The sequence below is a fragment of the Engystomops pustulosus genome, chromosome 8, assembly GCF_040894005.1.
Source record: "Engystomops pustulosus chromosome 8, aEngPut4.maternal, whole genome shotgun sequence".
Lineage (NCBI taxonomy): Eukaryota > Metazoa > Chordata > Amphibia > Anura > Leptodactylidae > Engystomops > Engystomops pustulosus.
This window is the reverse complement of record NC_092418.1, coordinates 39,157,020-39,172,496: the sequence shown is the minus strand read 5'-3', so window position 1 is coordinate 39,172,496 and position 15,477 is coordinate 39,157,020. Positions and strand designations below refer to the sequence as shown.

At 44.7% G+C, this 15,477-nt stretch overlaps 1 long non-coding RNA gene across 1 annotated transcript in view; it reads left to right on the top strand.

The window, feature by feature from the left end:
• LOC140074680 (uncharacterized) overlaps positions 1–12,425 on the top strand; it is a 58,711-nt gene extending 46,286 nt beyond the window's left edge. The window contains exon 3 of the long non-coding RNA XR_011849243.1: positions 12,315–12,425. This is a non-coding gene — a long non-coding RNA (uncharacterized lncRNA). The remainder of the gene's footprint in view (positions 1–12,314) is intronic.
• The last annotated feature ends 3,052 nt before the right edge of the window (positions 12,426–15,477 follow it).

Sequence of the window (15,477 nt, the reverse complement as noted above, 5' to 3'; positions counted from 1 at the left end):
GAAAAGTGGTGAAAAAAAACGCATTTGCACCATTTCTTGTGAGCTTGGTTTTTACATCTTTCATTAAGCACCCCAAATGAGATGTCTCATCTATTCTTTGGGTTGGTACGATCACAGGGATACAAAATTTATATAGGTTTTATAATGTGTTCATACATTTACAGAAATTAAAACCTCCTGTACAAAAAAAATTCTTCATTTTGCTGTCTTCTAACTTTTTTATACTTCAGTGTATGGAGCTGTGGGTGGTGTCAATTTTTGCAAGATGATGAGATGGTGTTTTTAATGCCATTTTGAGGCTGCACTGCCTTTTGATCACTTTTTATTACTTTTTTAATATGTTGCAAAATGGCAAAAAAAAGTGGCTATTTATACGTTGGGTGCTATTTTCCTTTAGCGGGTTAAACGTTGGGAATATATTATGTATATATTATATTTTATGTATATATACATTATATTTTATTATACTTTGCTAGATCAGACATTTTTGGACGCTGAATTACCTAACTTGTTTATGATTCTTACTGTTCATTTATTTTTATATCAATTAAAAGGGGTGATTTGAATTTTTATGTCATTTTAATTAATTAATTAATTTATTTTTTACTATTTTTCAGACCCCCTAGGGTACTTTAACCCTAGGTTGTCTGATTGATCCTATCATATACTGCCATACTACTGTATGGCAGTATGTGGGGATTTTCCACATCTATTCTAATGTGCAAATCGCAAATTGTAGCAGATAAGCTACAATGAGACAGCCTCAGGTTTTTGTTTTATTATTTTAACCCAAGGCTGTCATAGTACGTCATGTGGATCGACGATCTAAGTCAATATAGCTGCGCCCATGAGCGGACGCCTTTTTTTCTGCCAACAGCAGCTTTACCGGAGGCAGTGAAAGGGTTGACACCTGCAATTGGTGCTAGCCAAACACAGAGAGGGCTTAGCCCATGAACCCTCTCCATACACCCACAGCCAACAAGTGTCATACTAATGGGGTAAAAATTTTGAATTAAAATTTGAACATTTACTTATCAGTGCAGTTTGGATCGATATCAATGACTGTAGTGAGTAGAACTACCGGTATGTTGTGAATGGGCATCTACAGTCTCTAAATCCCAATGTTAAAGGAAACCTGTCAGGGTGATTTGGGATACTAAACCACCCAGAGGTCCTTATTGATAGATGGCTTAGTGACCTTTCCTTTTATTAAAGGAAAACGGGTAAGTACATGATGGCTTCTCTGTGCATTCGCTGTAAGTCTGGCGCATGCGCAATGAAGCTGAGGTGCAGTGTACCGCTGTCACTGAATCACTGCACATGCGCAGCCTGAGATGACTCTTATGTGCCTTATCAGACTCATCTCAAGGTTAGAATAATAGTAAATAAAGTAGGTGGGTTTGGGACACTAAACCACAGATCCACATGCACCAAATCCAAATTCTGTTTGTTTACAGTCTACTATGATCCATGCCTGGTTTTGGATGAAAAGTACTATCTCATTAATATCTGCACATATCCTTATGCTACAACAACCAGGAGTGTGTGTACTCAGCTGCTCCTCTGGAGTTGCTCACCACATATGGCAGACGCCCATTAATAAATCTGAATGGGAAGTTATTAAGGAAGACATGGTGAGGTTCTCATGAATAATGTTGTGCTGATAACATTATTTTATTACAGCTTCCTAAAATAATCTCTCCAATGTAAGGCAGAAGAACTTCACAATTTTAATGTCTTCCTGAGGAAATATGTCAATGAACAATGTACCCTCAAGATATATTTGAGACGAGCAAACTGTTTTACTACTTTCAAGAGTTGGTTGGCACAGTATCATTCAAGAAGGGATCTCCTTTTTGGGGGGCTCTAGGAGAAAAATTATTATTATTATGCATAGACCATAATATTGGGATCCTAAAAAATCCTAAAACAAAAATCTACAACAATATGTTTTGATACAAAGTGTATTGTGCCGTTTGGTCTTTTGTAAGATGACACATGTGACAGCCTATAAGGAGAGTCCATCTCATCTCTATGGACCACAGACATAGTTGACCTGAACTTTCCATACATTGAATCAGGAGTCTTAAATCAGGAGTCTTGACTAAGCTCATCAAAGATAAAAAAAAAAGGATACCTAATAAAAGTATAATCTGGTAGCCCAGACAAAGTGACGTGATGACATCAGCTGCTGGCACTACTTTACATTGTGAGGAGACTAGAAGTCTGCTCCAGAGGACTACTGCTCTATTTCAACTTTAGCTGTGGTTGAATAATTATTTTCCTGATTTTGACGTGCAAATAAAGTGGTTTTCTGAGAAGCAACCTAAAAATGACATCCAGGAAAATCAGAACATCAGACTTCCTGCTATACCTTCCTCCAGCTAGAAGAGATTTACATTTCACAATTTATTCAATCTGTTCCTGGTATTTTCTAGGAACTCACCAGATATGGATTATAGTTTAATGTTTACTGCTTCCTTGTTTCCAAAAATGAACATTCGTGGAGACTATCCAGAGATATAAGGCAATTCTTTATCTTATCAGGTCTAGGAAGTTTGTTTTAACGCAAACATAAAACGTGTTCAAACAATGAATCATTCATTTCACGTAGGTTGTAATTGAATTGAAAAATACATTGGATTTACAGTATGTAGCATTTACAGGATTTAGGATAATCTCTATGGAAAAAAATCTTTAAAGGAAATATCATCTAATATATATATATATATATATATATATATATATATATATATATATATATATATATATATATATATACACTCACCGGCCACTTTATTAGGTACACCTGTCCAACTGCTCGTTAACACTTAATTTCTAATCAGCCAATCACATGGCGGCAACTCAGTGCATTTAGGCATGTAGACATGGTCAAGACAATCTCCTGCAGTTCAAACCGAGCATCAGTATGGGGAAGAAAGGTGATTTGAGTGCCTTTGAACATGGCATGGTTGTTGGTGCCAGAAGGGCTGGTCTGAGTATTTCAGAAACTGCTGATCTACTGGGATTGTCACGCACAACCATCTCTAGGGTTTACAGAGAATGGTCCGAAAAAGAAAAAACATCCAGTGAGCGGCAGTTCTGTGGGCGGAAATGCCTTGTTGATGCCAGAGAACAGAGGAGAATGGGCAGACTGGTTCCAGCTGATAGAAAGGCAACAGTGACTCAAATCGCCACCCGTTACAACCAAGGTAGGCAGAAGAGCATCTCTGAACGCACAGTACGTCGAACTTTGAGGCAGATGGGCTACAGCAGCAGAAGACCACACCGGGTGCCACTCCTTTCAGCTAAGAACAGGAAACTGAGGCTACAATTTGCACAAGCTCATCGAAATTAGACAGTAGAAGATTGGAAAAACATTGCCCGGTCTGATGAGTCTCGATTTCTGCTGCGACATTCGGATGGTAGGGTCAGAATTTGGAGTCAACAACATGAAAGCATGGATCCATCCTGCCTTGTATCAACGGTTCAGGCTGGTGGTGGTGGTGTCATGGTGTGGGGAATATTTTCTTGGCACTCTTTGGGCCCCTTGGTACCAATTGAGCATCGTTGCAACGCCACAGCCTACCTGAGTATTGTTGCTGACCATGTCCATCCCTTTATGACCACAATGTACCCAACATCTGATGGCTACTTTCAGCAGGATAATGCGCCATGTCATAAAGCTGGAATCATCTCAGACTGGTTTCTTGAACATGACAATGAGTTCACTGTACTCAAATGGCCTCCACAGTCACCAGATCTCAATCCAATAGAGCATCTTTGGGATGTGGTGGAACGGGAGATTCGCATCATAGATGTGCAGCCGACAAATCTGCGGCAACTGTGTGATGCCATCATGTCAATATGGACCAAAATCTCTGAGGAATGCTTACAGCACCTTGTTGAATCTATGCCATGAAGAATTGAGGCAGTTCTGAAGGCAAAAGGGGGTCCAACCCATTACTAGCATGGTGTACCTAATAAAGTGGCCGGTGAGTGTATATATATATATGTATATATGTGTGTGTATCTATAATATATATCATCTAGTTTCACCTCTGTTGACTGTTACCTGCAGGTTGATACTCAGGTAGATTTGACCACCAAGATAAATAATAATAATTTTATTGTCAGGATTCGGGGTATGTGAATCCCCTGGACCACCGCGGGAGGTGGTACCAGCCGACACCTGGGACCGGAGTCCAAGTGGCACCTGGTCTTCACCCGCAAAGCGTGTTGGACTTGCTGCGGCAGAGTACCACCTGGTCGTTCCACAGGTGCGACTGGCCCACGGTGGTCTAGGTACCTTAACAAAAGACAGTCTCGTGGTCGGGTCTACAAGAAAGAACCGCTTACCCCTCACGAACTTCATGTCCAGAACTTCCTTAACCTCATAGATGTCTGGGGAATCCGCCTCAGGAGCAGGAGGAGGGGATTGTTGGGAGAAGCGGTTCAGGATGACAGGTTTCAGGAGGGAGACATGGAAGGAGTTCGGTATGCGCATAGAAGTAGGAAGGCGGAGTTTGTAAGCCACTTGATTGATGCGCTTGATTACCTCGAAAGGACCAAGGAATCGGGGACCGAGCTTGTAGCTAGGTATCTTGAGTCGGACGTATCTGGAAGACAACCATACTTTTTCACCAGGAGAAAAGACGGGAGGAGCCCGACGCCTCTTATCAGCCTGGGTCTTGATACGGTCTGTAGCTCGCAGAAGAGACTGGCGGGTCTGGTCCCAAATAGAGTTGAGGTCCAGCAGCAGATCCTCAACCGCAGGGACATCAGAGGGAGTAGATAGCGGAAGAGGAGGGCGAGGAATACGTCCATAGACCACGAAGAGCGGAGACAAGCCAGTAGACCCAGAGTCCAGGGAATTATATGAGAACTCAGCCCAGGGTAGGAGGTCAGCCCAGTTGTCCTGACGGGCTGAGACGAAGTGACGGAGATAGCAGCCCAAAGTCTGGTTCACCCTCTCCACTTGACCATTAGACTGAGGGTGGTAGGCAGAAGACAAGTCAAGGTTGACCTGCAGTTGGTTACACAAGGAACACCAGAATTTTGACACAAACTGGACTCCACGATCGGACACGATGTGCAGCGGAAGACCATGCAGCCGGAAGATATGTCTGAAGAAAAGGCTGGCAAGCTGTGGAGAAGACGGAAGACCTGGAAGAGGAACAAAATGTGACATCTTCGAAAAACGGTCCGTCACCACCCAGATGACAGTACAGCCCGAGGAGACAGGCAGATCAGTGACAAAATCCATTGCCACGTGGGACCACGGGCGACTGGGTATCGGTAACGGTAATAACAGTCCAGCTGGCTTGAGACGAGAGGCTTTGTTGCGGGCACAGGAGGAGCAGGATCCCACAAACTCCCGAACATCTTTGACCAGGTCAGGCCACCAGTAGTAGCGGGAGATGAGGGCCACGGTGCGTTGCACCCCAGGATGCCCAGCCACACGGGAAGAATGTCCCCAAGACAAAATCCTCTTCCGAAGAGCAGGTCTAACATATGTCTTGCCAGGAGGTAGCTGCCGAAGATCAACAGGAGCTGCAACAACAAGCTGGTCCGGAGAAATTATATGCCGAGGAGCTGGTTCCTCTCCAATCACATCAGAAGCACGGGATAGAGCATCAGCCTTGACGTTCTTGTCAGCCGGACGAAAATGGATTAGCAGGTTGAAACGGGAAAAGAACAATGACCACCGGGCTTGCCTGGGATTCAGGCGCTGGGCTGACTGGAGGTATAACAAGTTCTTGTGGTCAGTGTACACACATACAGGATGAAGAGCACCCTCCAGAAGATACCGCCATTCCTCCAGAGCAAGTTTAATGGCCAAGAGCTCTCGGTCACCAATTGAATAATTTCTTTCAGCTGGGGAAAATGTTTTTGAAAAGAAGCCGCAAGTGGAAGTTCGGCCCCTGGGCCCTTTTTGGGTGAGGACCGCTCCAGCTCCCACGGAGGACACATCCACCTCAAGAAAGAAAGGTTTGTCGCTATCAGGCCTAGAGAGTACTGGAGCTGAGGCAAAAGCGGACTTTAACTTGGAGAAGGTCTCTTCAGCTGTAGGAGACCAGGAACGTGGATTGGCACCCTTCTTAGTGAGGGCCACGATGGGAAACACCACAGTGGAAAAATGGGGAATAAACTGTCGATAATAATTTGCAAACCCCAGGAACCACTGTATGGCTCGGAGGCCCTCTGGGCGTGGCCACTGAAGAACTGCTGACAGTTTTGCGGGATCCATCTGGAGGCCTTTGTCGGAAATTATATAACCAAGAAATGGAAGACTGTGCTGGTGAAACTGGCATTTCTCCAGTTTGGCGTAGAGATGGTTGGCACGAAGTCGATCAAGAACTTGGCGTACGTGTCTCTGGTGGGATTCAAGGTCCGGAGAGTACACCAGGATGTCATCCAGGTAGACCACGACACATGTATAGAGGAGGTCCCGGAAAATGTCATTAACAAATTCTTGAAAGACAGCAGTGGCATTACACAGTCCAAAGGGCATTACTAAATATTCAAAATGCCCATCCCGGGTATTAAACGCCGTCTTCCACTTGTCAAATTTGCGGATCCGGATGAGATTGTAAGCACCCCGAAGATCCAGTTTGGAGAACACCTTGGCGCCGCGCAGGCGATCAAAGAGTTCCGTGATCAACGGCAAGGGGTATCGGTTTTTAACCGTGATCTTATTCAGCCCACGATAGTCTATACAGGGACGTAAGGAGCCGTCTTTCTTGGTGACAAAGAAGAATCCTGCACCAGCCGGAGAGGAGGACTTGCGTATGAAACCCCTCTGCAGATTCTCCTTGATGTATTCAGACATAGCAGCCATCTCAGGAACAGAAAGCGGATAGACCCTACCTCTGGGGAGAGTGGCACCCGGAAGGAGATCCACAGGGCAATCATAGGAACGATGTGGAGGTAGTGTCTCAGCTTGTCTCTTGGAAAACACATCTGCGAAGTCCATATACGGATCGGGAAGTCTCTGCAGGGATTTGTGAGACAACGTAGAAGTCCTGACAGGCAGTGGATGAAGGACCCGCATGCAATGTGAGGAACAATCCGGACCCCAACGGAGAATCTCCCCAGAAGACCAGTCCAGAACAGGGGCATGAAGCTGCAACCAGGGGAGACCCAGCAGTAGAGCAGATGTGCTTTGGGGCAGCACAAAAAAAGAAAGTCTCTCTTGATGTAGGGCACCAACTTGCAGAAGCAGGGGTTCCGTGCGAAACCAGATGGGCACGGAGAGAATCTGACCATTGACCGAGGCAATGGACAATGGCTTCTCGAGACGAACCACCGGGAAGTGATGCTGAGGGACCAAGGCTGCATCCACAAAGTTCGCTGTAGAGCCTGAATCCAGGAAGGCAGAAACCTGGATCTGGGTACCGGTGCCAGCGCTGAGGAGGGTGCTCGGTGCGGAGTTCCTCGGCGCGTTCCTTGAACCGAACATCAATCCGAGTGGCCAGAGTGATAAGACCACTCAGAGTTGACGGCAGGTCCCGAGCAGCCAGAGCGTCCTTAACCTGAGCAGAGAGTCCCTTCTTAAAGGTAGCGATGAGGGCTGCATCGTTCCAGGCAAGTTCAGAGGCCAGGGTGCGGAACTGAACCGCATACTCTCCCACAGACGAGCTGCCTTGGCGCAGGTTCAGTAAAGCAGTCTCGGCAGAAGAGGCCTGTGCAGGTTCCTCAAATAGAGCCCGGAACTCTGCCAGAAAAGCCGTGAGAGTAGTCGTCAAGAGGGGTAGCCCAGGCCAGGGCTTTCCCGGAGAGGAGACTGACGAAGAATGCCACCTTAGACCGCTCCGAGACAAATTGCGAAGGCATGAGCTCTATTTGCAGAGAGCACTGAGTTATAAAGCCCCGGCAATCCTTGGGGTCAAACTTGCGGGGCATAGACAGCCAAAGTCGGGGTTCAGCGGCAGGAGGACAGACCGGAACGGCAGGGGTCGCGGGAGCGGGCACAGGAGCCTGTTGCTGTTGCTGGGTGGCTAGCAGCTGTTGCAGCATGGTGGTGACTTGATCCAGCTGTTCACGCTGAGCGGCAATCTTCCGGGATTGCTGGACCACAATGGCGGCAAAGTTGGGACGAGCAGGAAGCGGAACCTCGGCGGGATCCATGGCCGGATCTTACTGTCAGGATTCTGGGTATGTGAATCCCCTGGACCACCGCGGGAGGTGGTACCAGCCGACACCTGGGACCGGAGTCCAAGTGGCACCTGGTCTTTACCAGAGCCCGCCGCAAAGCGGGTTGGACTTGCTGCGGCAGAGTACCACCTGGTCGTTCCACAGGTGCGACTGGCCCGCGGTGGCAGCCGAGGTATAGGTACCTTAACAGAAGACAGTCTCGTGGTCGGGTCCAGGCACAGGGTCAAGGCAGGCGGCAGAGATGCAAGGTGAAGTCCAATCCGGCGTCAGCAACAGGAGGTCCAGGCAGAAGGGGACGGGAACACAGGCACAGGAACACAGCAACACGGAGGAACACGGGTAACACAGGACTTGGGAGCGGAGACACACAGGAACGCAGGAATACACAGGAACGCAGAAATACACAGGAACGCAGGAATACTCGCTTGGAAGCTTTCTCTAAGGCTATGAGGCACAAAGATCTGGCAAGGGTCACAGTAAGGGGAAGAAACTTATAGCAGGCCAGCGTGCTGGCCCTTTAAATCTTAGAGTGACGGCGCGCGCGCCCTAGGAGACGGGAACGCGCGCGCCGGGCTGCGGGAGCCAAGGAGGACATCGCGAGAGCCAGGGAAGGTGAGCGGGGCCCGGGACCGGGGGCAGCAGCAGGAACACGGGTGCACCCGCGATCCGAGACAGCGATCGCAGGAGCACCCGTGACATTTATATATATCTTTATTTATATAGCGCACACAGCATACGTAGCGCTGCACAAAGCATGTCAAATTGATCCCTGTCCCCATGGGGCTCACAATCTAAACAACCTAACAGTATGTTTTGGATTGTGGGAGGAAACCGGAGTACCCGGAGGAAGCCCACGCAAACACGGAGAGAACATACAAACTCTTTGCAGATGTTGACCTGAGTGGGACTAGAACCCAGGACTCCAGCGCTGCAAGGCAGAAGTGTTACTCACTCACCCACAAGATTGAGACATATATTCATATAGACGTTTGCTCCACTGTTATCCTTATAAAATAACATTTTACATTTATGTAAATGAAGCAGAAGTGTTACAAGGGCATTACCAAAGCTCCTCTGGTGCTCCCTTCCCCATGACATCACCTCTTTCCTAAAATCTTGCGGCAGCAGTGAATTTAGTAAGCTCGAGGGGGAGCGCTGATGGAGCAGGCAGGCAAATTTACAAGTGCTTCCAAAAGCCATACATTTAATACATTTTCTTTTTCGTAGCATTATGAGGGCTTGCTATATTTTGTGTTAAACACATTTTTAATGGAACCATTTTTTCATTGTTTTATAATTTTCTTTTAATTTAATCTTTTTTTTTTTTTTATAACAATTTTACATCTACGGAGTTATGAGGAGTTAAATTATGCTCTAATACCCAGCTGACTGCTTGCCGGTAATACTAGAAGAGGAGCCTTCGTGCACCCTGTGCTGGCTTTTCATGTCCTGTTTGCCTCCTGACATGAAAGTTAGGACATGAGAAAGTAGCGTGGTAGAGGCAACAAGTCAAAAAAATTTTTTTTATACTTGACTTACACCAGACAACAACTTCCACACTGCAGTTTAGGAATTTGAGTGTCATTCCAACCTTCCCTTGTGGTGCACTGTATTATTTTAGTAGATTTATTATTTTTATTATTTTAATATGAACAAGCCATATAATTTCTCTTCTTTACTTTTATATTTTTGTTCCCTTTATTTAACTTGTCATTATTAATGTCAGGAAAGACTTTAGTACAACATTGGTAACTGTGTCTTAAACTGCACATTTCCACTGTATCATAGCAGCCAATCACAGCTAAGTTTTTATAAACTCTAATAATAATGCTTCTCTGTGATTGGTTGCTGGAGATATACAGGTTTTCTATTGGACTATTTTCATGAGCATCAACACATAAACCCCTCCCATAGTGATAATGATACAAAACTGATAGTTGAAGTCGATGCATCATGGAGACAATGGGGCACATTTACTTACCCGGTCCAGTCGCGATCCAGCGGCGGGTTCTCCGACGCTGATTCGGGTTCTGCCGCGATTCACTAAGGTCCGTGCGCCGATATTCACCAGTTGTGGCTGCTGCGCCGAGGTCCGCCGGAGTTCACCTGCTTTTTTCTGGTGTATGTGAGTGCTTGACCTTGCGACACAAATGGCTTTTTAAATTCTGCAGTTTTTCCGAATCCTTCAGGTTGTCCGGTGGCCACGCCCCCCGATTTCTGTCGTGTGAAAGTCGGATTGCGCCAAAAATCAATTGCGTGCGCAACAATCCCGTGAAATACAGCGCAAAGCGGAAATATTCGGGAAAAGCCCAACGGATTCGCGGCTGCGGACCCTTAGTAAATGTGCCCCAATGTCCTGTAAGTTTCCAGTAATGGGGGAATAGTCAGTCTAGATCATGTCTGGCTGTTTAAGTATATTTCTGTACTGAGCCTTAAGGGGACAGCAGGAGATCTCTCTAACTGTAATATAGCATGTACACATGGGGACAAAATTGTTGATTCCTCTTGTTTAATAAAAGAAAAGCCCACAATGGTCATAGAAATAATTTGAATTCTGACAAAAGTAAAAATAATCAAATAATCAAATTTACATAAAGTGTCGGTGTCTGCATTGGCTTTATTACCGACCTGCTCTCGGAAAGAAGATACACATTTAATATTGTGGAGCTGTGCAGAGACATTTCTGGTGCCGAGACCATTTTCTGTCCCTAGGACCAAAATCTGTACCAAGGCAGCAAACATCCTAATGTGAGTGCAATAGCACGGTTTTGTGTCCCTGGTAGACCAAATTTCTTTTGGTTTACTTTCCGACAGTTTACAGCGCCCAAAAATGGCTGCAACACATATAAATTGTGTCTGAGTTTCCACTCTGCCAAAGCTAAGCCCCTTTTCAGAGAAAAGTCGGAGCAGGCGGAAAAAGTCTTTTTTTCTGGCGCCACCAGCAAATAAATTGGTCGGAGAGCAGAAGATCCGGTGAGAGCGCCACAAAGCTGGCGGAAACGCCATAGTAAATGTCGCCCACTGTGCTCTTAACATGGACCAGAGAAGCAAAGAAAAGAGTGGTCTCAGGAGATTAGAAAAAAAATATTACAGATAAACAGATAAACAAATATTATAGATAATGGTTATAAAACCAGCTCCAAGCTTGATGTTTGTTGTAATATCTGTAAAACAAGACAGAATGAGCCTCATTCATTCAGATCTAGGATGTGTTATTTCAGTGTTCCCTTTATTTTTTGAGAAGTGTATTATTCAGATATTTAATCTATGGGACTGTAGCCAACCTTCAAGGACGTAGCCACAGGAGGTAAATTGATGACAAATCAAAGAGACGAATTATATGAATGGTAATAAAAGTGCCCAGAAAAACTGAAAGGTTAAAGGTGAACTTTAAGCTCAAGAAACATCGTTGTCAGATTGCACCATTTGTTGTTGTTTGAGCCAAAGTGGACTTTAATGGGAGACGACCAAGGAGGGCACAATATTCCGAAGAGACTTTCTATGAGCCCTGGCCTGAATTCTATTGAGCATCTGTGAAAGGAGCTGAAACCTGACCTCTGGAAAAGGCCTAACCCCAGACAACTGGAGCAATCTGCTCATGAGGAGTGGCCCAAAATACTTGTCGAGTGGTACAGAGGTCTCATTCACAGTCACAGAAATCGTGTGATTGCCTCAAAAGGTTGTGCAACAAAATAATAAGTTAAGGATGAAATCATTTCTGTACAGGCCCGTGTCACAATTTTTTTTTTTTTTTTTTTGAAGCATGGTTGAAAAGCAATATCTGCCTTTTATTTGTTCATTTTCATGGAAATGTAATTTATTTTTACTTTTGTCAGATTCAAGTTATTTCTGTGACCATGGTGGTTTTACTTTCATTAAACGAGGGGTAACATACATGTCCATATATGTATAAGACTTTTCCAGAAGTATTGTTCTTTGTCAGGTGACTCTTTAATAACGTACATTTTTTATATAGACCACAACAATAGTAAACCATGTTGCTGATTTGGCAAGTTCTGTGCTGCGTTGCGTATTCTGTGTGCGCTATATAAATAAATATAAATAAAAGGAAAATTGTCAATGAAGAGCCTTTAAAAGTGACTCCTCTTAGTCAAAATATGACTTTTCTCTGATCATTTTCACATTTTTTTTTATAGGTAAACGGATGAGAATTTAAATAAAAGTGGGAATTATAGAATGGACATTTCCCTGTGATACCTGGAATCTACTAGAAGGACTAGAGGGATGGAGATTTCCTTGAACTAGACCAATAGTGCACTCTGTGTATTATCACCACATGGGCAATCCATACTTCTAACAATAAGCTGCTGTATATACCTATTAAACAAGTTTTATTGAATTTATTCACACACTTGGCTTGCTGACAGTAAGTGTAAAAGCCAGGCCATCTGTATACAGTGAAATAACAGTGTAATCTGATTGTAATTGACTTTCAGTGCTAGGTTACAGTATGAGAAATTAGACTTCAGATTGTGAGGCCTAGTGGGACAGATGTAATTAATACAAACTATGTGAACACGCTCCAATGGAAAATGGACCTGCACAGATCACCAAAAGCTCCCAAACATGTGCATCAGTTCCAATAATGAGCTTCCGATACCGGGACCAGCACTGCCTGGACTGCAACCGTAGAATCTCATGTAGAAATTGGAGACCGATCCCAGCACCGTAAAAAAAAATTCATTTATTTAAGACATGTTAAAAATATGGACGAGTGAGTGTCACCATCCATGCTGGCATCTGTATCCAATTTTTAGTTATTATTACAAACCTCTGCACAACGCTGCTGAATATGTAAGCACAAAGTAAGTGATGTAATATGTGATGTAAAAACACTGCTTGCTCTGTACGTGCATCAAATAAGCGTTGGACCTTGATTGTGATTGACCCGCAATGTCATACAGTTGGACAGATGAAAAGGATATGCCGTTTCTGGATAAAATAGGCATAGGCCAGATATGGAGTAAAAAACTGCATGATACATTTTTACTATAAAAACTCCTTAGCAATGTGTACACTATTATCTATGGGGACATGAGGAAGCCAGAAAAAAAATTCTGGTAGCCATTTATATGATTATCAGGGTCTTTACTAAGTTATAATAAAATGATCTCTTACCCTGATAGTTATGACCTGTTTCATTTATTGACTGAGGTAACTGATGGCTCACTTAACCCTTAATTGGGTTGCAAATGATGTTGAGTGGGGGACTGGCTGAACTGAGGCTCCCTATTACCGTATGTATTTAATAAGAAGAGCCGGACCTCCCATCACTAGTATAAACATTGCAGTGCAGAGTAAGAGGGGTCAGAGGTCACATTGTTTGTAAAGGTGCAGTAAATCTGTCGCACTGGAGGGGACTAGAATTCAAAATCTGCTGAATGAACATATCGATGAGGTTGAGCTGTACCAACATAGCACCTACTTGTGTCTTTTAGACCAGTGGTCCCCTACCATTTCATATTCGTGGACCGGCTACACCCAAAAAATTTTTTCCAGGGACCGAAACAATCACTGCTGGGGTAAATCCTGTTGTCATTCTGCAATATGTGCAGTTATCCTATAGGTAGCTCCACTCTCGGGGGAAATTTATCTTTGCATTTTATATTTTTGCGTTTTTCCACTCACCCTGCAAAGTTTGCAGCGGTGGAGTTTTTATCTGTCCTGCCTGATTCATCTCAAGAATCCAGATATGGATATTAAATAAAAAAGTAGCAAATTTTTTGGACAATCATATTAAAAATTTGCAATTTTTAGAACAAATTAAAGAGGACCTGTCACCCATAAATTGGGCACTAGGAGCTTCTTACTAAAGTAAGCAGCTCCTAGTGCTTAAACAAACGCAGCAGTTTTAGAGTGGTAATGTTTCCAGAAACCTCCGGTAACGCTATCAAACACTGTGCTGGAGTACAATGTAATAGCCGGACCGCTCTCCAAGCGGTCCAATGTATTCATGAGGGGGCGGGGTTGAGGCGTGGTTAGGGGCGGTGACTGCCGCATGACTCGCAGCAGTGCAGCCTATGGAGCGAGCGGGGGGGGGGGGGTCTGTGGAAGAGGCAGCGCCTTGGACCTCCCCCTCATGAATACGTCAGTTTATTTATGGGTGACAGGTCCTCTTTAACTCCAGTCCTGAGCAGGTGTAGGCCAGTGTTTAGAAAGGGTTGCAAGTTTTTGCAACTTTTGTGCAAAAATGCAGCTACGATACAGTACAGAAATTATTATTCTGTATATACTGAAGTTAAAGCACAGTTTATAATATAACACATTGGCGGGCATTCTAGATTTAATATAATGAGGGGCATTGCATGGATATTTTTGACTTTGGGGGAAGGGGTGGGTGCTTTTATGACCTGCTGGGTAAAATACCTAGAAACTGCCATGCATGGGCCCACCAGAGGGGGTAAAATCTTGAACGCCCACTCTCCAGCCATAAAATCCCCATCTCATCAATAAGATCTAATAATCCTAATGATTTATGGATAATCCTATAAGACATAGGGGGTCATTTACTAAGGGCCCGATTCGCGTTTTCCCGATTTGTTACCCGAATATTTCCGATTTGCGCCGATTGTACCTGAATTGCCCCGGGATTTTGGCGCACGCGATCGGATTGTGGCGCATCGACGCCGGCATGCGCGCGACGGAAATCTGGGGGCGTGGCCGAACGAAAACCCGACGTATTCGGAAAAACCGCCGCATTTAAAAATGGAAAATCTGTTGCTCGGGATGCGCTTACCTGCACTCAGCCAGCCTCGGTGAATTCCGATGCTTTTCAGCGCAGCAGCGCCACCTGGTGGACGGCGGAGGAACTATCTTATTAAATCCCGGCCGGACCCAAATTCAGCGCAGAGAACGCACCGCTGGATCGCGAATGGACCGGGTAAGTAAATCTGCCCCATAGACTTTAGTGCTAAGTGATTGCCCCAGTCATCTCTAATGGGTTTTGGGTCTTGTGCCGGATATTGAGGGCTAATTATAATTTGTTGGCGCCTAAGCTCACCCGAGTCTGGCCCTTACATAGGATGCTTTTTTTATTAGTTGAGGAGAATGATCTCTAACAAATATTTTGTTCAGTCATTCACTGCAGAATCCTATTAATACGTTAATACAATTAAATACCACGTGTGCGTATGAAAAAGCCATAGCTATACAAAACGGGAGAACAACTCACTTTGAAGCCCAATGGGAGACTTGGACCAGTTCCCAATGCTACACTGAGTGACTTTCGCCACCACAGCACCATGAGGCAAGACCACCACCACAAGAAATGATAAAGAATGCTTGTTTTCTTTCCCAATT